Source organism: Pteropus medius, unplaced genomic scaffold (genome assembly GCF_902729225.1).
Source record: "Pteropus medius unplaced genomic scaffold, Ma_sr-lr_union100, whole genome shotgun sequence".
Taxonomy (NCBI): Eukaryota; Metazoa; Chordata; class Mammalia; order Chiroptera; family Pteropodidae; genus Pteropus; species Pteropus medius.
This window is the reverse complement of record NW_024346667.1, coordinates 7,244,553-7,249,354: the sequence shown is the minus strand read 5'-3', so window position 1 is coordinate 7,249,354 and position 4,802 is coordinate 7,244,553. Positions and strand designations below refer to the sequence as shown.

General features: G+C 37.1%; 1 pseudogene; it reads left to right on the top strand.

Moving 5' to 3' along the window:
- The first annotated feature begins 4,146 nt into the window (after positions 1-4,146).
- LOC120613511 (uncharacterized) lies at positions 4,147-4,265 on the top strand (annotated as a pseudogene).
- The last annotated feature ends 537 nt before the right edge of the window (positions 4,266-4,802 follow it).

Genomic DNA, 4,802 nt, shown 5'->3' with positions numbered 1-4,802 from the left:
TAAAACTGAGTAAATAGAACTGAAGGGAAAGCAGAGCTGATTACTCAGGTTAATGGGGTGGTGTCTATAAATGACAAATGGCTATATTAGAGAAGTTATTAACTTTAAATACTGAACTATTGTTAATAATATTTTAATTAAATAAAAGTTGCTCTTGAAATAAATCTTTCTGGTTAATTTATCTATATAATCTATGGTAGTTAAACAAAAAAATTCAATATGTATCTGAAGCTTTTACAACAGTTCATGCAGAGCATATAAAATTAACAGCTTATAAATTCTCTTTACCTCAAGAGAAAAAACAGGCATAAGAAAGTATGAGCCACTATTGTGGTCACTCCTGCTAAAATATTTCTCCTAAGTACTCTGGGCTAGTCAATTCCTTCTTGTAAATACTTTTTATCATGTTATAAATAAACATGAAGACACAGAAAGTCAGAGAAGGAACGGATCAGGAATTCAGGTACGCAGGTGAGGCTTCAACAATGACGGTGCTCTTGAAAGTAAGCTTGGAAATAAATAGTCTCTTCAATCTGTGTCAGTCACCCAGGCAAGGAGGGCAATGTGGAGTCAGAAACCTACTCAGGCAGCTAGTCAAAGGAGTTCAGAAGTTAAGAAGAGTTTAAGTAACAAACATAGGCACCAGCAGTAAGCAGGATCTTGACACCTGGGAATTTTTATATCCTTCCTGTTAAGGAAAGAATTAAATTCTCAAACCTCGCCTGCATCTGCAATGAGGGTCAATGGCTAAAAGGAAGAGAATAGCAGCTTCTGACATAAACCAATCCTGACAATATACTGAGGGCTGGGTACCTGGGAGAGTTACTAAAACTTTTGGAGCTATGTATATTCTCCAGAGGGTTCTCTAACGACACTGGAATATACAGGAGGAGTTGAAGAAAGCATTTTAGCAGCATCTAGGGAAAATCAGTGTTACTAAGTGGTACTAACATTCAGTAGATCAGTTAGAATGCTTTGGCTGTAAATAATTAATAAAACCCAATGATACTCAAGCAGTAAAGAAATCTATTATGTCATATAACAGTGAAGTTCGGAGGTAGGGCAGGATTGACAGATGCAGCTGCACATAAGTGTCATAAAGGATCCAGGGTTCTTCCATCCCTTTATTCTGTCATCTTTCACACAGAGCTTTGTCAGGTAACAGTTTCACCTTCAGACAATAAAGAGATTATAGCAGAAATTCTTGGCTTCGTAACTCAGATGTGTCAACATCCAGAGAAAGAAGACCACTCTTAGGAGTGAGGAAGTATTTCTAAGAACCCTGGCACAATTGGTCACATGCTTAATGTGGAACCAATTACTGGCAAGGGAATAGAATAATCAGGATTGCTTTAGACAAGTCATCTGGGGTACACTAAATGTGAGCCAACTATTTATACTCAGCAAGATTTTGCTTTTGTTGGGATTTTCTTAGTTTTCCCTTAAATTTTTGTAAGTTATATAATTATTGACTAGTATCACTAAACAGATATCAGTTAATCTTTTTGCTCTTCTGTTTAGGTAAAAAACTTCCCCACCCACCTATCATCATCCATGAAGCCATATAACTGAGGTGCTACTGTCCTTTTGTGATTAATGGATATATCTGAGTACTTAGCTTGTAAACCAAACTTACAAAGTGATAAGAAATATCTGGGAGATAAAATGAATTTACATTAATTATGGCATATATGTATGAAACTGTTTAATCACATGTAATTCAGTATGATTAACATTCAGGATTAATGTTATAAATACTCCTGAACTCAAGGGAGCACGGAGTATGAGACGGGGCATTATGACCTATCTTGATCCCAGAAAGACATTTAAATTATACAATGACACTTGAGCTTATCTGGCATCACAATGAAGGCTATAAGTGGAACAGAATCGAGAGTCCAGAAATAAATCCATGTTTATATGGGCAAATAATTTTCAACAAAAAAGCCAAAAACATACAGTGAATAAAGGAAAGCCTCTTCAATAAATCGTGCTGGGAAAAAAGGAAAGCTACCTGCAAAAGAATGAAACTAGACGGTTGTCTATCACCACACACCAAAATTAACTCAAGATGGATTAAGGACCTGAATCTAAGACCTGAAACAATAAATTGCATAGAAGAAAACATAGGGACTGAACTCAGGGACCTTGGACTTAAAGAGGATTTTATGAATTTGACCTCAAAGGCAAGGGAAGTAAAAGCTAAATGAACGGGACTATATCAAACTAAAAAGCTTCTGTACAGCAAAAGAAATCGTCAACAAGGTAAAGAGACAACCATCTGAATGGGAAAATATATTTGCAAGCAACACCTCAAGAAGGGCCTAATATCCAAAATATACAAAGAATGCATACAACTCAATAACAAAACAACAAACAATCCAGTCAAAAAATGGGCAGAGGACCTGAATAGACTTTTCTCCCAAGAAGACATACAAATGACCAACAAACATATGAAAATATGCTCATCATTGCCAGCTATTAGAGAAATGCAAATCAAACCACAATGGGATACCATCTCACACCTGTTAGAATAGCTGTTATCAACAGAGCAAGTAATAACAAATGTTGGAGAGGATGTGGAGAAAAAGGAACCCTCATACACTGCTGGTAGGACTGCAAATTAGTATAGCCACTATGGAAAACAGTATGGAGGTTCCTCAAAAAACTAAGAATCGATCGACCATATGATCCAGTAATCCTCTACTGGGTATTTACTCCAAAGACTTAAAAACCTATATCTGAAAAGAAATTTGCATATCAATGTTCATAGCAGCATTATTCACAGTGGCCAGAACATGGAAGCAACAGAAGTGTCCTACAATAGATGATCGGCTAAAGAAGCTGTGGTAAACATATACAATGGAATATTACTCAGCCATAAGAAGAGATGAAATACTGCTATTTGTGACAACATAAATGGACCTCGAGATAATTATGCTAAGCGAAATAAACCAGACAGAAAGAGTTGAAAACCACATGATATCACTTATATGTGGGATATAAACCTAAAAGCAGCAAATGAACAGGACAAACAGAAACTTGTGGACATGGAGAATAGATAGTGGTTACCAGAGGGTGGGGAGGGGGAGGGAGGAAGACGGAGGTAGATGGGGTAAAAGGGGTCAAATATGTGGTGACAGAAAGAAATCTAACTATGGGAGGTGAACACACAATGCAATATATATGTGCCTTACTGTTAAATTGTACACCTGAAACTTACTGGATTTCATTAACCAATGTCACCATAAAGAAAAAAAAAAAGGACCAAGGGGTAATGAGTAGAAGTTCCCTATCTCTAGATTACAATTGGCATTCTTTCAGGTGAAGAATCAGTGTCCCCATCCATCAGCAGGCATGACTGAATCCTGCCACAGATGTGACAGGGGAATGCCTAAACCTTTCATTCTTGAAAGAAGTAAAGAAGTTAAAGAAGTTCAAATCACACCAAAGATCACTATTTCCAGGCACCTAACCTAACCAGCATATTTGTCTTCATTTTCGGAAGGCCAAATAAAGGCGCTGACAGAGCTGTGAACTAATAAATAGTGCAAAATTCCTGAATGAAAGCACCCAAAAGAATTTTTTTAAGGGAGGTTATTTTTTACATGTGTTAAAAGGAGAAACCTCTTGTGTACAAATTATAAATTTTAAAAAAAGGGAATGTAAAGTTTTTTACCCCCTTGATAACCCTAATTGATTTCATTAGATATATACTTGTAGCAGTGGTTTTCAAACTTTTCTGATCATAACTCACAGTAAGAAATAACATTTCACATGGTGACCACACATAGTTTTTAAAAACTGAAACAAAAGCTCATAAAACAGTTAAGTTTCTAAATATATGATAATTTCTATTCTATGTCACTTAGAAACAAGTGCTGAGTGACACCCACTAAATTGATTTCATGACCTACTTACTAATATGTCTGAGCTGCAGATTGAAAAACATTGTTCTGAGATGAATGGATAAAGAACTCCTCCTGCCTCCCTTATTACAAATCACATCTCCTTAACAGGCAGTGGGGCTTCCCTTTGGGAGCCCACAATCAATGCTGCCACTACCACACAGGTCTCAAGGGGACCTACTCCCATCTTTTAGCCTCTGATTGAAGTTAGACATAGCTCTTCTTTAAAATTCCTGCAGTGTACAGCCATGCCACCCTGAACAAGCCCGATTCCGTCTGATCTTGGAAGCTAAGCAGGGCCGGGCCTGTTTAGTACTTGGATGGGAGATCACCTAGGAAGACCAGGTGCTGTAGGCATAAACAAAAAATAAATTAAAAAAATAAGAGATTGTAAGTGGACAAGGTCCTTGAAATCTGTGAGGTCAACCAAGGGTTGCCTTACCTAAAAAATAAATTAATTAATTAATAAAATAAAATCCCTATGGCCTAGTTAAATCAGGTTGAAACATTTAAATCAGATTTTACCAAAGGCTGAAAAATAACAAGAGGAAAATGAAGAAAAAATAAATAAAGAGTAACATGAACCTAGATAATCTTTTGTTAAGACAAGGCTCATTCATCTTCAGCTTTGGTGCCCAGGCCTGTCTACTTTTGGGCTGCAGAGGTCATCTTTTTTTTTTCTTCCAGGAGGGCCTTGAAATGAATTGTCGAGGAAACAAAAGAATGACTCCCAGCCAAAAACCTGCAGCTTCCCTTCACGGCCCTCTAGTTTCTGGTTTCCTGTTTCAGTTCCCACTCTTTGGTGGAGGCCCTCACTCCCTACCTCAGGCGTCTGACTTTGTTCTGTGGCTTTATCCTTCTCAGACTATAATAGAATAGCTTAACATTCTTAAA